The sequence below is a fragment of the Palaemon carinicauda genome, chromosome 3, assembly GCF_036898095.1.
Source record: "Palaemon carinicauda isolate YSFRI2023 chromosome 3, ASM3689809v2, whole genome shotgun sequence".
In the NCBI taxonomy this organism is placed as follows: Eukaryota; Metazoa; Arthropoda; class Malacostraca; order Decapoda; family Palaemonidae; genus Palaemon; species Palaemon carinicauda.
This window is the reverse complement of record NC_090727.1, coordinates 155,637,742-155,657,117: the sequence shown is the minus strand read 5'-3', so window position 1 is coordinate 155,657,117 and position 19,376 is coordinate 155,637,742. Positions and strand designations below refer to the sequence as shown.

The following is a 19,376-nucleotide window of genomic DNA, read 5'->3' as shown; positions in this document are numbered from 1 at the left end:
GATTATCGGGTAAGTATATTCAAAAATTTATTTTACTAATGAAAATAACATTTTTCAATATTAAACTTACCCGATAATCATGTAGCTGATTCACACCCAGGGGGGTGGGTGAAAAACCAGTGTACAAGACTAAAGGATAGCTAAGTATCCCGTATTTCATATAATCAGTTATCCACAATAACAATGAAATAATAAGTACCTGGTAAGGAAGTCGACTTGAACCGTTACTCTGCCTTTAATAAGATCGTCTTCCTTACTGAGCGCAGCGTTCCTCTTGGAAGGCTGAATCAACTCAAAGGTGCTAAAGTATACAGGGCTGCAACCCATACTAAAGGACCTCATCACAACCTTTAACCTCGGCGCTTCTCAAGAAAGAATTGACCACCCGCCAAATCAACAAGGATGTGGAAGGCTTCTTAGCCGACCGTACAACCCATAAAAAGTATTCAAGAGAAAGGTTAAAAGGTTATGGGATTATGGGAATGTAGTGGCTGAGCCCTCGCCTACTACTGCATTCGTTGCTACGAATGGTCCCAGGGTGTAGCAGTACTCGTAAAGAGACTGGACATCTTTGAGATAGAATGATGCGAACACTGACTTGCTTCTCCAATAGGTTGCATCCATAACACTCTGCAGAGAATGGCTCTGTTTGAAGGCCACTGAAGTAGCCACAGCTCCCACTTCATGTGTCCTTACCTTCAGCAAAGCAAGGTCTTCTTCCTTCAGATGAGAATGTGTTTCTCTAATCAGAAGCCTGAATAGTAAGAAACTGAGTTCTTAGAACTTGGAAAAGAAGGTTTCTTGATAGCACACTATAAGGCTTCTGATTGTCCTTGTAAAGGTTAAGACCTTTTTAGATAGTACCTAAGAGCTCTAACTGGGCAAAGTACTCTCTCCAGTTCATTCCCCACCAAGTTGGACAGGCTTGGGATCTCGAACGACTTAGGCCAAGGACGTGAAGGAAGCTCGTTTAGCAAAAACCGAGCTGCAAGGAACATGTAGCCGTTTCAGATGTGAAAACAATGATCCTGCTGAAGGCGTGGATCTCACTTACTCTTTTAGCTGTTGTCAAGCACACGAGGAAAAGAGTTTTTAATGTGAGGTCCTAAAAAGAGGCTGATTGGAGAGGTTCAAATCTTGATGACATAAGGAACCTTAGGACCACGTCTAGATTCCAGCCTGGAGTGGACAACCGACGTTCCTTTGAGGTCTCAAAAGACCTAGGGAGGTCCTGTAGATCTTTGTTGGTGGAAAGATCCAAGCCTCTGTGGCGGAAAACCGCTGCCAACATACTTCTGTAACCCTTGATCGTAGGAGCTGAAAGGGATCTTACTTTCCTTAGATATAACAGGAAGTCAGCAATCTGGGTTACAGTGGTACTGGTTGAGGAAACTGCATTGGTCTTGTACCAGCTACGGAAGACTTCCCCTTGAGACTGATAGATTCTGAGAGTGGATGTTCTCCTTGCTTTGGCAATCGCTCTGGCTGCCTCCTTCGAAAAGCCCCTAGCTCTTGAGAGTCTTTCGAAAGTCTGAAGGCAGTCAGACGAAGAGCGTGGAGGATTGGGTGTACCTTCTTTACGTGAGGTAGACTTAGAAGGTTCACTCCTAGAGGAAGAGTCCTGGGAATGTCGACCAGCCATTGCAGTACCTCTAAGAACCATTCTCTCGCGGGCCAGAGCGGAGCCAACCAACGTCAGCCGTGTCCCTTTGCGAGAGGAGAACTTCTGAAGTACCCTGTTGACAATCTTGAACGGCGGGAATGCATACAGGTCGAGATGGAACCAATCCAGCAGAAAAGCATCCACGTGAACTGCTGCTGGGTCTGGAATCGGAGAACAATACAACAGGAGTCTCTAGGTTATCGAGGTAGCGAACAGATCTATGGTTGGCTGACCCCACAGGGCCCAAAGTCTGCTGCAAACATTCTTGAGAAGGGTCCACTCTGTGGGGATGACCTGACCCTTCCGGCTGAGGTGATCTGCCATGACATTCATACCGCCCTGAATGAACCTCGTTACCAGCGTGAGCTTTCGATCTTTAGACCAGATGAGGAGGTCCCTTGCGATCTAGAACAACTTCCACGAAAGAGTCCCTCCCTGCTTGAAGATGTAAGCCAGGGCTGTGGTGTTGTCAGAGTCCACCTCCACCACTTTGTTAAGCTGGAGGGACTTGAAGTTTATCAAGGCCAGAATAACCGCCAACAACTCCTTGCAATTGATGTGAAGTGTCCTTTGCTCCTGATTCCATGTTCCCGAGCATTCTTGTCCGTCCAAAGTCGCACCCCAGCCCGTGTCTGATGCGTCCGAGAGGAGACGGCGGTCGTGTTTCTGAACAGCCAAAGGTAGACTTCCTTGAGAAGAAAGCTGTTCTTACACCACGCGAGAGAAGACCTCCTCTCTTCGGAAACAGGAACTGAGACCGTCTCTAGCGTCATGTCCTTTATCCAGTGAGCAGCTAGATGATACTGAAGGGGGGGGAGGTGGAGTCTCCCTAACACGATGAACAGGGCCAGCGATGAAAGTGTCCCTGTTAGACTCATCCACTACCTGACTGAGCATCGGTTCCTTCTCAGCATGCTCTGGATGCATTCTAGGGCTTGGAAGATCCTTGGGGCCGACGGAAAAGCCCGAAAAGCTCGACTCTGAAGATCCATACCCAAGGAGACAATGGTCTGGGATGGGACGAGCTGAGACTCCTCAAAATTGACCAGGAGGCCCAGTTCCTTGGTCAGATCCATAGTCCATTTGAGAATCTCCAGACAGCGACGACTTGTGGGAGCTCTTAAAAGCCAGTCGTCTGACGGAGCCGGACACAAGATCATGGTACTGCTGCACAGTCTGTGAACTGTCAACCATGGGGAAGCGAGGAAGTACAGTGACAACCCGAAGCTGTCTAGACTGTCTGGGTCGTACAGACAACTCCTTATCGGGTTGCTGAGGTTGCCGCACTGCGTCACAACAAGTCACTTCTGCTGGTTGTTGAACGTCTTCCCAGTGACACATTGACTCCGTAAACAAAAAATCCTCTAACAAGGACTAAGCTTGGACTGCATGTCTTGCAACACAGCTCAAGGTCTATGGGAGCAGGTGTGGTAACAGACGGGATTAGCGACTGAAGTGGAACCATTACCTTCCCTGGAAGCATGTTATGCTTAAATAAAAGTCCATAGGAGGCTACGCAGCTAAAGGCTCCTCTCCAAATGACAGAGTCCTCAAGGGAATATCAGAAGGAGGGAGAAAAGCACTTTCTCATCTACAGGGACCATATCCGAGAAAAGCTAAGTTCTCTCAGTGAGGGTTTCACTGGTGCAAAAGCAGCAGACTAGAAGGCAACGTTATGAAACTGCTTGACAGTCTAGTGAGTTGGCAACAACCAAAGATGTGTGACTGAGAAGCATGCGGTAAGGTATGCAGAGCATGTTGTATGCAGAGCATGCTGTATGCAGAGCATGCTGTATGCAGAGCATGCTGTATGTAGAGCATGCTGTAAGGTAAGCAGAGCGTGTTGCATGGCGTGTAACATTTCTCAGAAATTCCATGACCAGTGCTAGAGTGAGTAATATCGCATTACCGTTCATTGAAAGTGCACGTGCCGAGGGAATTGATTTAGACTGTTTTGTTGATGAATTTGATAGTCGGCATGATAATCGTAGAATTAAGCTACACTAAATGTACTATAATCTACTTCACCTCAGGAAAGGGAAACTCGCCCTGTTGGCAACACTGCATTACTTCATGCATGCTTGCATGGGGTTTAATATCAACATAAAATTACCTTACATTCATAACTCATGATTCATTTTTGTTTAGAAGATATTTTTGCCATATTTTGCGATTTGTTAAAAATATATTGCAAGGAATACATATATATTTTTATATAAGTAATACAAATAACCTCCATTATCATAATGTTTGTGTAGGCATACATGTATATGATTACAAATGCAAGTTATGAAAGTAATGAGGTGTTATTATTGTCATTTGTTATTCCCAAGTTGAATGGGAAGAAGCTCAAGTTGAGGAAAAAATGGCAGATGCATGCGTTGAGGTGGCTGACTCATAGCATGAGGTTGCTGCCTTAAGAGTTGCGCTTGCTGTAAGGGTTGCGGATGCGCAGTAGCAGGTTCCTGAGGAACGAGTTAAGGTTCCTGAGGTGTGAGCTGCGAGAGTTGAGGTAGCGGCTGCGCAGAACGCAGTTCTTGTCTCGCGAGTTGAGGTTCCTGAGGTGCTAGCCTAAGGTGGTCGCTGCAGCGAGTGCTGAGGTGGCTGCCTCATTGATGGAAGAGGTTGTCGTACCTCAAGAGATTGTTGCCTCGCTGGTGGAACCGCAAGCGGAAGCGGAGGAAGTAAGGCATAAGACTCCTGCTCCCATTGCTGAGGTTGCCTTAAGGAAGGTTAAGGTTGCTGCACAACGCTGGTAACTGGCAACTCAGAACGCGGTAAGGTAGCCTGAGGAACCTCAACTTTGTACGCCTGGCAGACTGGACTGCGGAGGCGGAGCTCTCGCAGGAGGAGGCGGAGGTTGCTGCACACCGCTGGTAACCTCAGCCTGAAACTCACGCATTAAGACCGCAAGCTGCGACTGCATGGACTGCAGCAAAGTCGTCTTGGGATCAACAGACGATAAGGTCTGTTAAGGCAAAGCCTTAATAGAAGATGAGGTCTGTAGAGGCATCGCCTTACCTCTCTTAGGAGGTGTGCAGTCACCTGATGACTGAGGAGAGTCAGAGCTAACCCAATGACTGCATCCGGGTTGTTGAACTCTAACTTCGTACGTCTGGCATAGGTCTGGACTTTACGTTTAAGAGGTCTTGAGACCTGAGACCAGCGTTTTCTCCCCGAAATTTCTTCTGCAGACGAGCAAAATAAGGGCTCAATCGTCTGCGGGTGGGAGTGACGGTCTCTGTAAGACACGCCCACAACCACCGAGGATACTTCTGTGCGCCGATCAAGGCCTGCCGAACCCTTTTGCCCTTCGACATTGCTTCTCCCCTGGGCTTGGGAGCTTGCAAGAGGTCCCGGACTGGGAGGACGACTGGCACGCACAGAAGTACCCTCACGCACAACACTGACACACTTTGCGCTAATCACTTATCACTTTTGATTTTCTTTTTGCACTTATTTCACTGAACTCGAAACTTTAAGTGGTTTGTACCTGAAACACGCAATTCTATCCTTTCTCAAAAGTTAGTAATTGCGAAAACAGAATTACAATGTAACAGAAAAATCTAATGAAAGATAAATAATTCAGTGGCTGGAAAGAGACTAAACACTAGATCAAATAAACTACGTTTAAAATCTCTCACCGCATAAAGCTTGAGAACAAGAAAAAACTCTAGAAACGTTTACCTTCTTCCCCTAAAGAGACTAGGGAGAAGAGCAAAAACGATAACAACGTTACTCGCTTGAACGAAACGTTTATCCTCCTCTTTCTCCCTCCGTCTCTATCTCTCTCTCTCTCTCTTGACTTAGAACCTGAGAGAAGAGCCCAATCATATATATCGTTAAAACATATTATTGTTAAAGGAAAAACTGAAATATTTCCCAATTTATTAGAATTAAAACCATTAAGTTAAGAAAGAATGAACAAAACGCTAGACACGGTTACTCTTACTGCAACGTGACACCGTGAAAATTCTCTCTCTATCGTGACGATAGAGCGCAAGTTGAACGTTCTGAACGTCAACAACTGCAGAGACAAAACAAAACGTTAGTTCAACTTTGAAAACAGTACGAGACTATCAAAGAAATTCTTTCAAAAACATTAAAATAGCAAAATATGTTAACAGGTAAAACCGAAATGACGGGCTCAATGTTAATTAACTTCGGTACCAAGAAAAGACCGCCTACTATTAGGAAAGGTCGAATATAAACAAATATAAAAATTAATTTTAATAAGTTTATAATAAAAGGAAGTTAATCGAAGAGGCCTATAAAAGGCGGAGAGATATAAAATAAATCTATAACTTTTGTTAAGCAAAATTAAGAAAGAGAGTCTATACTCTCTTAGACACCAACACTTCCGTCTAAGGGAAGGGTCGGCCATTTAAAGGTGAAAGAGAGTTCATACTCTCTTCGTCACCATAATTAATCAAATTAATTCCAAAAGCTAACTAAGCTAATATAGAAGTTTCCAGTATAGCGAATAGCTGCAAATTTTAGAGAAATACTTCACCAAACCGTGAACAATACTCCAAAATCATAAGCGTATCCAAGAACGTCTTGCCGGAAGCACGACAGAGGAAAAAGTGAGGTGGCGTCAACAACAAGTACTGTAGTACCTGGCCACAGGTGGCGCTTGTGAGTACACCCCCTTCTAGTATAGTGATAGCTGGCGTATCCCTCCCGTAGAATTCTGTCGGGCAACGGAGTTGACAGCTACATGATTATCGGGTAAGTTTAATATTGAAAATTCCAAATTCCGTGGAGGAGGAAATGTTAACTCGATTCAGTTCGAAGGCAATATTCAAGGCTGAATTAAAGCCTTTCACCACTGACACTGAGTGGAGTTTTTCCTTCCTGAGGTACAGTAAAAACTCTGCTACTCCCGGAATACAGGCACTGAGTGGAGAGACACTCCATCCACGACACCCACCACAAAAGACGGACCACTTTGCCTGATACAGCGCAGACTATGACTCCCGGAGGTATCTTGCTATGCACCTAGCAACTGGCTTCGAAAAGCCTCTCTTGCAAGTAGTTGCTGGATACTCTCCAGATGTGAAGACGAAGCGATGGTATGGCTTGGTGGAAAATCTTCATCTATGGTTGTCTGAGTAGCTCAGAAAGTGGAGGGAACTCTCTTGGTGCCTCTGTGAGCAGATGCAGAAAGTCCAGAAACCATTCTTCACGTTACCACAGCGGAGCTATGAGGGTCTTTGCTGGATTTTGCGATGCCCTTCCCTGTTCAATAGCCTCCTTATTAGACAGAAGGAGGGGAACGCATAGATGTCCATCTTGTCCCACGTGTGTTGAAAAGCATCCTGCCCGAACCCTTACGGTACTGATGAGCAGTACACCAGAAGTTCCTGACGTCACAGACAGGTCAATTGTCCATTCAAAGCCAACTCTCTGAGTTCTCCTGTTCAGATTGTCCGCCAGCACGTTCTCCTTGCCCTGGATGAAGCAGGATGTTAAGATAACCAAATTTTCTTCCGTCCACCTAAGGATTTTCATAGCTAGCAGGCATAGGTTTTATGAAAAGGTCTCTCCTTATTTGTGTAGTGGGAAAATACTGTAGTGTTGACGCTCATCAGCACTACGTAATGCCCTGAAAGGAGCTGATTAAAGTACTTGAGGGTCAGGTGGGCTGCCCTCATTTCAAGGAGGTTATGTGGCACCACCATTCGGATTCGGACAAAGTTTGGATGCTGTCAGCTGTAACAGATGACCACCCCTCCAAGTTCTTTTAATGCATCTGTGAAGAACAACAAATCCAGGGGAGGAGAGAGATCTGCTCTTCTGAGGAGGTTGGTGTCTGACACCCACAAACTCAGGTCTCTCTTCTGTTCGGGTCCCACCGGTATTAGGGTATTTGGTGGGTTTCTGTGTTGAGACCTGAATGGCATCAGCTGTCACCATAGAAACCGTATGTGGAGACAGCCATTGGGCACTAATTTCTCGAGGGATGTTAGATGCCCCAGCCGTTTTGCCACTGGTATTAGCAATTTGCCTCTCGAGAGAAAGATCTGCCGGTACTTGATCCCCTGACAGAAGGACCTTGCCTAGTGTGGTCTTGACCAAAGATTGAACGGTCTGAGGATGGTTAGTCTGTGAAGGGTAAGCTACCAACCATTCCTCTTCACAAGGGCAAGCATTGGTAAGTCGAAGGCTGAAAAAGTGCGCTGGTTTGCGCACCTCTTTTAGTGCGTCCTGCTGGAAGTGTGTGTTTGTGAGGTGAGAGCTGGAAAAGCAAGTCTTTCTCGGTTCTTACAGGTAAGAACAATATCCAGGGATTGTGCCTATTGTCCCCTCCTAAGGGTTAGCAAGTTCCACTGAGTGGAACAAGCAAACTTGAACCTCAAGCGAAAAGTCAATTCTCCCTGGTTCCTCTAAAGATTGTGTAGCAAATAACATCTCAAGTTGATGTCAAGGCTATGAAGGAGGGGAGAATCTTGCTCCAGCTGCCACCAATCCAATGGGAGTTGGCCAAGTAAGTATGTTATAATCAATAAATCAGGGTAGCCAGTACTCCTTAGAGGAAGATGTTATTACAGCGAATCTCCTTAGTGATCGCTTTTGGGCAAAAGACCAGTCGGTAACGACCGATCGCACACAACTATTTCCGAAAGGTAAAATTAGACGTACAGTATCTCCAATCTATTGTTAGACAGGTAATGTATGCATAAGTCCATCTACGGTCCACAGACCAGGGAGGAACATGAACATACAAGCATAGCCCGAATTATTATTGTGTCCAGAACTCAATTGGAGAACGTTGATAAACATTCGTAACCGAGACCTCCTCTTTCCACTGAATGACAAAAAAGTTTGTATTTCTTTGTCTCCGATCGGAAAAACTGGTATAAGTTTCGAAGGTTACCTTTCAGGAAATAGATCCCTCATGTGAATGAAGTTTCTAGTCTCAGTATTTTTTAAAACTAAGACCTCCGATCATAAGTTATGAAGGAAGTGCCTGGGATGAAGGGAGACTGCATATCCAGTATGCCTGGTTATGGAAGGGAAGAAGAATAATGTATAGCCTGGTTCGCCGTATAGCCATCAACACTAATGATTTATTAGAACAGAGTTCTAATTGTAAGATGGTCTATACAGTAGTCCTCGTCAGAAAAAAGATTGCTTGCCTGCATATGCGTATGTCTGTCTGCGGTCGCGCATGCATAACCTCTTTTTCTCCGGGTAAACGCTTGACAACGAGTCTGGGCCCGCTTGCAGGATAATGTATTTGCGACGAATCACAGCATCATTGCCCAAGGGATTTGATCGTCGACTAGCTGTAGTATTTTTAAAATGTGAGCGCATGCACCCACAAAAACAAAACATACAGCTAGTGAAATGATCATACCTCCGTTGGTTTGCCTACCCTCCTTGTGGACGGGGCTTGTTAACGTTCATAAACGTAATGAGAATCTGAAAAAGTTTGTCTAGCCGACTTGTGGGCAGGGCTTGCTATCGTTCATAAACATAATGAAACGCTGACGTTTGTTTGTCACCTTGTGGGCGTAGCTTGCTATCGCTCCTAAACGTAAGCAAAAGCTAACGCTTTTCCCATGGGACTAAAGGTTTGAAATAATAACCTTGTAAGGGTATATATCACAAGCTCGTTGTGCTAGTGCTTCAAAGAGCTCTCCATTTTGTTGGGCAACAAAGCCCAAGAAAACTCTGTGTCTAACGAGAACTCGTTAAGTCCAGGGGCACATTGACGCATGCGGCTGATTCAAGCCACCGGTAGTAAACCGTATTTGTGGCAATAACCCTGAGGTTTTGTCTTGGTGAGAACGCATGCGCCACAGGAGTTTGTTTCAGCCTTTTATAGAATTTTAACGAACCCCAGTAGTTGTGTAAAACTTCTCAAGGACGAGACTTACCCATGCAGAAGCGAAGTTTTGCATGAAGGGTTTGTTGTCCCAGAATACCAAGAACACAAACACAAGGCAGGTTTGTATAGGCTTACCAGGGAACTCTGATGATCGTCCACAAACACTGGCAAGCGCTCGTGAATGCCAGCAAGAATCAATGAACGCCATCTAATACTAGAAAACGTTGGCGAGTGTCCGCAAAGCGCTGGCAAGTGCTCACGAACAACAGTGAGAATCAGTGAAAGAGAATTAGAAACAGCCAGCATAGAATCTCCTTTACGGCTAGACCCAGTAGCGTACGCTACTCTAGCGCTGGCAAGGAGGGTTTCACAAACTCGCCATTTGTACTAGGGCGAGGTGAGGGTCTCGCAAACCTGCCATGGGTGTTAAGGCGAGGCAAGAGTCTCATACGAGTCGAGGGTCTCGCAAAACCTTGCCTCTTCTCCTAGTACTCCTACCATACAAAAAGGGGGTGGTGAGTAGCCTTATGTCATCCCTCAGAAGGGAACAAAAAGGCTATGCTAAACTTCAAGACCAGCTGTTTCTTCCTCGTTAGACTTAGAAACTATGAGGTGCAGGTCCCGCAAAGCTTAGCCTCACAAATCTCTAAGAGCTTTGCTTTGGCCAAAGGTACAATGTGGCAATAACCCTGAATTTAAGGCCTACGAGACTCGTTGATGGGAGAGGAGGCGGCTGCAAGCAGTCGGCAGTTGTCACCATCTGCAGTAAAGATCCCAGAGAGAAAATGCACCAAGACTCGGCGGTGAGTAGGAATTGTAAGCAATCACCTAACTCATTCGTCAATAAGCGCTAGGACGGGGCATGGACGAATCCAAGTTCCACCGGAGGAATCCCCCAAAGACAGAAACCCCACAGGTGAAGGAAGTCTCTCCCTCGGATAGGAAAGGTGACCAGCCCCTGTTGCCGCTGTTTGCAATTCTTCCTGAAAATGGGGAAATTGGATGGTGGCTGGTGGAGGAAAATTGCTCAACAGCTGGTGAAGGTTAGCAACAAGCAGTAGGGGTAGAGGCCAAAGGCCTCTTGCTACCTTCCTTGCACGGGATCCCGTGTAAGGAAGGCAGCTCAAAAGAAAGGGGCATTTTATTAAGCATTAGGCAGGTTGCTTTTAACCATAACCGGTTAAAAAGGTTTGATGGGAGAGAAAGACCCTGTCTTTACTCTACCGAGCTGAAATAAAAAGTGACGTTTAGTCGCTAATGCTGGCGTGAGCAGAATGGCTAACTTACCCCGCTCCCACTCACTAACTAGCGGTGGGTAGTTACACCCTGACAAAAAAGCTTATCAGCTGGTTTCAGCTTCGCCGAAGTAATACGCCACAGTAAAGAGCAGAAGGTTTTTATTTTGCACAGGAACAAATACATAGGCTATTACTTCAAAATTTCTTTACTTGACCCTACAAGAATACTGTACAAACCATTCTCCTTTAAATAGGAGTCTCAATCTTAAGTAGGAGGTAGTGGTCTCTAGAACCAGACTGCACGATTCCTTTCTTCCCCAGGTATGTCATCCTTCATGGTGCCATATGGAAGCAAGGAAGACAATTTCAGTAATCTCCTAATAGAGACATAGAGATTTAGACTCTATCAGGTACTTGGCTAGAAGTGATTTAAAGAAAAGTCAGTCAAGTACAGTACTAGATCACGGAACAGTTATTTTTCTATAAGGTAACAATGTCAAAAAGTGTCAGTCCAGACCACCAAAATTAACCTTACTGGGAAGATTCAGGCAGAATAGAAGGAACAACAAAAAATATGACAGCTGAATCGGCCAAAAATGTCCCTACGAAACATTAAACATCAGTTGTCAGTCACTCGTGCCCTTCAAAACTATAGGAGCATGCTGGTGAGCGCAATATCGGGTGGGTTGCATGAAATCAGTCACCAGGTGATGATTAACTGTGTTCGCAATTGAGAATATGCAATGGAACATTTTGATGATTGTACGAGCGCTAAGAGCACTCCATGGAGGTGAGGTATTCCCGTTCCTGATCATGCATGGATGAGACGAAAGAGCAGCTGATTTGTGATCATGGTCCTTATCATGCATGTGTGTGGGAACTGATCTAAACCGATGATTGAACCCCTAACCATGAGCATGCGAGAGATAATCTTGTCATTCAATCAAGTGTATTACCGAATCAGTATCTAGTTCTGATCACTTGTACTCATAAAAAGTAAAGTATCGCCGCTCTTACGAGCGAGGAGACAACCCATAGTTCCTGATCGAGTGTACACATTGGAACATCTTCCGAGGCCCCATGAGTCACAAGGAGACCCATGATTATGTTCCTGGTAGCATGGATGCATGGAAACTGATTCTTCGGAACCAAGAGCCACAACACATCTATCGCAAGGAGACAAAGGATCGTATTCCTGATAGTGATTACACAAGAGAAAGTACGAACAAGGAGAATGATCGTTGGTTCCTCTCACCCCGAATCCTCCATCAAACGGAAACAATAAAACCTTACTAAAAATCATCTTCCTGCCCTTCAATACCGAAGTATCTTTAGGAAGATAGACAGCAATGTTCTTCAAGTGTCCAGGAAAAGGGCTGGATGCAGTTCCCCTCATCCTGACAAACAGTGTGCGGATGCTCGGGCTGGTACGAAAACCAAGCATCGGTAGCAAGACCGTAAGCCCCTGACTTGTGTACCATGATACCTTATCAGTTTGGATTACTTCTTGGTATCACACAAACTCTTTCTCTCTCTTACATATGTCATGGATAAAGGGGGGTAGAAAGGCTGATCCCTTCTTACAGTGTGCATGCTCAGTCCAAAAGTAGACCGAGCACTGGTAAAGCAAGGGTGTAAAATCCTATACCATATAACGAAACACCTTCCCAATCTGGTTAGGTTCTTGGTACCGCAAAATCCCTCTCATGTGTGAGCAGTCGGAGTCTCCTGCGAGCCCTCTGTCAATCTCTTTTCCTGGTCTTTTCAATGATATCTTCTTCTTAGAAATAGCAGTGTATAAACAATCTAATGAAGATGAGGCAGAGTAGGAGGAATAGCAAACAATTCTTTTTACAAGCCTTGTTTGAGGTTGAGGCCTGCAGGAGTCGGAAAGACACCACAGGGGAATCTTCTGAAGGCCTAGCAGTGGCAAAAAACCACAGCCAATGAAGCAGCAGGGATGCCAAAAGAAAACCAACTTTTTTAGGTTCAGGTTGTCACCGTACAACCACACATAGCGAGGGGATGACTGTGAACAGCCAAGATCCACGAGACACAAGGCACAAGAAGGATTAAATTAATGACAGATTTGCACATTAAACCTGTCACACATTTGCGGCTTTACCCTGCACAAGTGCATATTCTTGTAATTTTAATTTATCCAGATTTACCTGAACATAGAATGTCTACCCACTTAAGCATTTATTCTTGAAAAAAAAAACAAAAAATTAAAACAGGCAAAATTTGAGAGGCAGCAAGAATGACAAATTTGTAGGTAATTTGTATTTTTCCTAACTAAACAAACCTTAGCTATTTAATATGGGTAATTACTTTCGGCGTAGCTGAAATGACGAGCCATTAGAATTTCAACGAGGGTTTACTACCCCACTGCTAGTTAGCGGGGGGTAGGGAGGGTAGCTTGCTCCCCCCCCCCTCCCGTCACACACACCTGTGATTGAGCTCCTTTTGCTTAGAAGTAGAACTTCAAGGGGGATAGGGCTGGCAGGCAAGTTTAATTAAATACCTAAGGTTTGTATAGTTAGGAAAAATACAAATTACCTACGAATTTGCCATTTGTTCTGTAACTGAAATACAAACCACACAATTTAATATGGGTGACTCACTCCTTAGAAAGGATGGTAAGTCCCGGCCAGTACCGGCGTTTGGCTTTGCCCAGGGACTCCGTACCTGAGTGTGTCAGTACTCGATAATAAGGAGTCCCTGCACCTCGCTAGAATCTTGCTGTGCAAGTGCTGCGGCCTATATAAGCTGTGTGTGAAGGTATGTGTGACACGTCCTAGGAAGTTGACCTGAAGTTCTTTAGATGGAAACTTTAGGCTAGGACTCTCCCAATACCACCTCGTCAGGGTATGGGTACGTGACAGTATTAACTTAATACTAGGAACACAAGGAAGCATGGTTTACCTGCAATGGTTTGAGGTCAGCTGTGCAGAGAACCCAGGATGCTGCTTTCCCCAAGAGAGGGGAAGATGAAGAAAAGAATAAGGGCCAGACAAACCTTTTCATTCATACAAACTAAGAACGGGAAACAATGCCCTCAACCTTCTGCTACTTGTCCATTAAGGAGCCTGAGGTTTTAAACCAGCTGTTGTGCAGCCACCACAGGGCCGATAGAGAACGTATCGAGTCTCCTGTGTGTCACGTCTTGCAGGTAGTGGGCTGTGAATGTCGTCTGACTCTTCCACACCCCAGCTTGTAGAACCTGCGTCACTGAATAGTTCTTCTTGAAGGCCAGGGACGTAGCCACGCCCCTAACATCATGTGCTCTAGGGCGACGTGACAGAGGAGGGTCAGGATTCAGGGACAGCCGGATTACCCTACGAATCCATGCCGAGATGGTATTCTTGGTGACCCTCCTCTTTGTTTTCCCAGTGCTCACAAACAACTGCAGCCGTTCTCTTGAGATATAGCCTCAGAGTCCTTACTGGGCACAGTAGAAGATGGTCTGGGTCATCTGTTACAGAACGAAGACTCGAAATCCGGAAAGAGTTGAACCGAGGGTCCGGCACTCCCGGATTCTGAGTCTTAGCAACAAACTCAGGGACGAATCTGAACGTTACCTCCCCCCTCCCCTTGAATGGGCGATGTCATACGAGAGACCATGAAGTTCGCTGACTCACTTGGCCGACGCCAAAGCTAGCAGGAACACCGTCTTCCAAGTAAGGTAGCGATCTGAAGCCTGGCGTAATGGTTCGTAGGGAAGTCTCTTAAGAGACCTGAGAACTCGAACCACGTTCCATGGAGGAGGTCTCACTTCCGACTGAGGGCAGGTAAGTTCATAACTTCGTATGAGTAGGGAAAGTTCCAGCGAGGAAGAAATGTCCACTCCTTTGAGCCTGAAGGCTAGACTTAAGGCTGAGCGATAGCCTTTCACTGCCGAGACTGAAAGGTGCATTTCTTCCCGCAAATACACAAAGAACTCCGCTATTGCTGGAATAGTGACATCGAGTGGAGAGATACCCCTTCCACGACACCAACCACAGAAGACTCGCCACTTTGCCTGGTAGACCCCTGCGGATGACCTTCGCAGGTGTCCCTACATCCTGTTCGCAACTTGTTGTGAAAATCCTCTCTTAGTGAGGAGATGCTGGATAGTCTCCAGGCGTGAAGTCGAAGCGAAGCTACAGCTTTGTGAAAGATGTTGGCGTGTGGTTGTTTGAGTAGCTCGTGTTGTGGAGGGAGTTCCCTCGGGAGCTCCGTTAGGAGTTGCAGAAGGTCCGGAAACCATTCTGCGTGATGCCATAGCGGAGCTATTGGGTCATCGAGAGATTGACCGATATTCTGGTCTTGTTGAGCACCCTCCTCATCAGACAGAACGGGGGAAAAGCGTATACAGTACATCGATATTGTCCCACCGTTGTTGGAATGCATCTTGCCAGAGACCCTTGGGATCCGGGACTGGGGAGCAGTACAGCGGAAGTTTAAGTTTGAAGTTCAGCGCTGTAGCGAACAGATCCACAGTCGGGGAACCCCACAAAGTCAGGACTTTGTTGGCTACTTGACGATCCAAAGACCATTCTGTACTCACTATCTGTGTCGCTCTGCTCAGACTGTCGGCGAGTGGACTTCGGTCCATCTCAGTATCTCTACTGCGAGATGGGATAGCTGTTCTGAAAAGGTACCTCCCTGCTTGTTGATAGAAGCCACTACCGTGGTGTTGTCGCTCATTACCACCACAGAGTGGCCCGCCAGGTATTGTTGGAACTGTTGAAGGGCCAGGAATACGGCCTTCATCTCTAGCAGGTTTATGTGGAGGTACTTTCCTGATTCTGACCACAGGCCTGAGGTCCTGTGGTTCTGTTGAAAAATAACACTTAAGTTATTTTTTTGTTTTCTCTCTCTTTATAATATGGTAATTTGGTAAGTTTGCAAATGATTGTTTTTATTTCAACATGCATTTTTAGTATTTAAATAATTTTTGTTAACATGAAATGATGACAATTCCTTAATAACCTGTTAAAACTTAAGATGGTTTGGGTCGTTGAAGAGACTTGCTGCTCGTTATAAATTTCTTACAGAAAGGAGAAGTGGACGGCTTTTCATGAAAATATAGTTAGTTCTTAGCCATCTTCACCAGTGACAACGTTGTATTTGCTGGCCTCTTTATCGTCATGGTGAAAAATTAAGTGATTTGTACCATGGATCCGCAGCTTACGTTGCCTTCTTCTTGGAAGCCTCATCAAGAGCCAACACAGAAATTGTGATTTGTTTCATTTACGAACAGCATACACGGACTGTATGGGTTGTGAGGTACGTCATCATTTTAAAGGTCATTTAAAATTTGTGATTTATAATTCATAGTTCATTTGATAATGAAAGTCCCTTGCTTTGCTTTTTAGCCCCCACAAATAAAAATACCCTTGGATAATATTCATATCATTTACAATTTTCATGGAATTGCCATATTATAATTTCCCAGTCATAATTGAGAGATTCATTTATCTTCAGTTACTTTGAGCTGGTTAGATAAATTAAATTTTGTATCATATTTTGGTGTTCTCTAATTTTTGCCACTTTTACGTTAATTAGTAGTTTATTTACATTAGTTTTTTACTACTTAGGTGGTTATTCGTTCGGCCTTACTGTCAATTTGGCTCGTTGTATACTAGTGATATACTTAATACGCAAAGTGGACCATTGCCTTTAGGTAATTATTATTTGATAATGTTAAGTGAAATCCGTTATTGATACAATATATATATTTGAATGGCATTCCTGTGTTTAAGTAATTTATTAAGTTATTTCGATAGTTTAAATTACCATTTGTAGTGTAATTGATATTTGTTATTTCATATTTATCTAGGGGTTCTTGAAAATGGTAATTGGAAGTTGGAGATGCTTGACCATCGCTTTGACCTCCATTTAAGGCGATCATCTTCGACAGCAGCAACAACAGCATTGGTTTTAATTTGAACAGCAATAAATGAAACCATTTTTATTATATATTCAATTTCTTCGTTGTTTAATTGAAGTTTTCAAAGTTCATAATTTTATGAAGGTTTCATTAAAATAAGATAATTATGCTTTGTATTAATTTTCCAATTACGTTGTAAAGTTTTTCAAGATGGCGCCCAACGTGGGGCTTAAGTAAGGTGCTGTTTTTGCTGTCTGGTTAGCTTCCGGGTTGGGGTTTTGTTTGTTTGCGGGTCCATGGTCTAAGTTTTAAATTTTATTGAAATGAGTGTAGAATTAAAGACTCGTAAATATATTCGTGGCCAAGTAACGCGGTTGTTTAATGAACATGATAAATTCATGCGTATGAATAAAACTGAGTTGAAGGCTGTTCAAATCAAATTGGTATCGTACAGTGATCAGTTGAACAGTCTTAATACTGTAATCCATAAGTCTTTGTATGGAGACGGGACAAATGAAGAGGAGTTCTTATTAGAATTGCAGTCTTGTGATGATTACTCAGATAAATTAAATACCTGTTTTGCTGTTTTACAATTGATGGATTCTAAGCCTGAGGCCAAGGATTCTGAAACCGCAAGAAGTCTCTTAAAGAGTCCTGTAGTTCCACTTCCGGTTTACGCTAGCACCGAAAGTGAAAATGTTGAAAAATTTCTTGTCGAGTTTGAATCGGCTATTGCCACATATTCGTACACTGAGAGAGATAAACTATTACTTCTCAAGCAACAGGTATCAGGCAGAGCCTCAATTTTACTCGAGAATCTTGAAATTTCAAAGCAGACCTATACTGATGCTAAGAAATTGCTTAAAGAAGCACTGGCTTCTCGTTCGCTTCAGAAATTCAATGTAATTAAGCAATTAAATGAAATGAAGCTTGAGTACGGCACTGATCCTTTTTCCTATATTGGAAAAATTACTAATGTAACTGAAACTTTTTCTACATTGGAAATCAAAGTAGATGATATTTTGCAGTATTTCATCTGGCAAGGCATGAATGACTCCTTTAAAGCTCAGCTAATAAATGTGACTAATCATGTACGTCCATCACTTGAGGAGATAAAGGAAAATTTCTTTGAAGCATCTGAACGTTATATGGACGTCACAAGGAAGTTTAATGAAAGGAGGAGACAAGGAGGAAAATCTTCTACATCACTTGCAGTTAATGTTAAATATGAGGATAATGAAACTAATAGAATTAGTACTGCTGACACCGCTTCTCCGAGGAAAAGGTGCACTCTTTGCCAGGAAAACCATGCAACACATAAGTGTGTAAAATATAAAGAACCTGAGCATAAGCTGAGACGCTTAGAAGAACTTAATGGTTGCAAGAAATGTGCTAACATTGGACATACCACTGACAAATGCAAGTTTAAATTCTTTAAGAAATGCTATTTTTGTAAGGGTTGGCATTTTTCATTTTTGTGTGATCATCAAGGTGAAAAATCTCATGATGAAAAACTACAAATGAATGCGAGAGGTAGCAAGGAAGTAAAAGCAGGTAATTCAAAACACAGGGAAACCTCAAATGATGTAATGATTATAACTAAGGCTTTGCATACCACTGATGGCGCCTCTGTTTTGCCAACTTTTACCTGTGAAATGTTGAATGGAGCCCTTGTTAGAGGTTTGAAGGACTGTGGCTGTCAGACCAGTTTTGTAACTGAAAAACTTGCAAGTGATAATAGGTTGAAAGTGTTAGAAGATAATGTCTCTTTAACAGTCAATGCTTTTAATTCAAGTAAGAAGTATAAATCCAAGATAGTTGAATTAAAGTGCAACTTTAATGATAAGGCATGTGTAATACATGCATTGTGTGTACCAAGCATAGATATAAATTTGTCATTGCCAGGAATTTCAGAAGTGGCCAGGGCCTTTGCCAAAAAAGGCTTCAAATTAGCTGATAAATATTTGACTGATGGTAGTGATAAAATAAAGGATATTGACTTGATACTCGGTACAAATGATGCCCATTGTTTATTAGATTTTTCAGTAAAATTTGGCAATGATCACCCATCTGTTTATTTGGGATCAGCTGCAGGAGTGATGTTAATGGGTAATGTCAAGATTATGCAACAGAATCTACCTTATCTTTCAAAGGATTTTTCTTGTTCTTGGTGTTCGGAGCACTCTCGCTCGGTTGCCGATTATGAGGAAACATGTGAGTTAAATGGAAACAAATCCCCTGTATTTGATGGCATAGATGAATGCTGCAAGTATATTGGATTTGGAAGTTCTATGGGTGAGCCAAGTGGCTTAAGTTTGGAATGCGAGGTGGAGGTTCAAGCTAACTTCGCTATTTTAAATGAAAAAGGTATGATTGAAGAATCAGAGCTGAGACGTGCAACTGAGGAGATGCTGCGATCTGTGTATGAGAAATCTATTTATGAACCAGACCCTGAAGATGGAAACTTTATGTCAGATTGTAATGCAAATTTGATTAAGTTTACCCTTGATAACGCAAGAAGAAACGAGGAAGGAAGGCTAGAGATACCTCTTCTATGGAATGAAAAGAGCTGTCATTTGCTTGGACGGAATTTCAACCTTGCAAAGGCTGTATTGAGGTCCAACACGAGAAAATTACAAAGGAACAAGGCAAATTTGGAACTTATGAATGAAAATTTTAAAGAACAAGCAAAACTTGGGATAATTGAAAGAGTACCAAATCTAGAAAGGTACATGGATGAGCATCCTGAGTGCAGTTTTTTAG

The 19,376-nt window shown here is 43.7% G+C and overlaps 1 long non-coding RNA gene across 1 annotated transcript in view; it reads right to left on the bottom strand.

The window, feature by feature from the left end:
* The window catches only part of LOC137638701 (uncharacterized), a 62,966-nt gene that overhangs the window by 23,264 nt on the left and 20,326 nt on the right, over nucleotides 1–19,376 (bottom strand). The gene's annotated exons all lie outside the window — the stretch shown is intronic.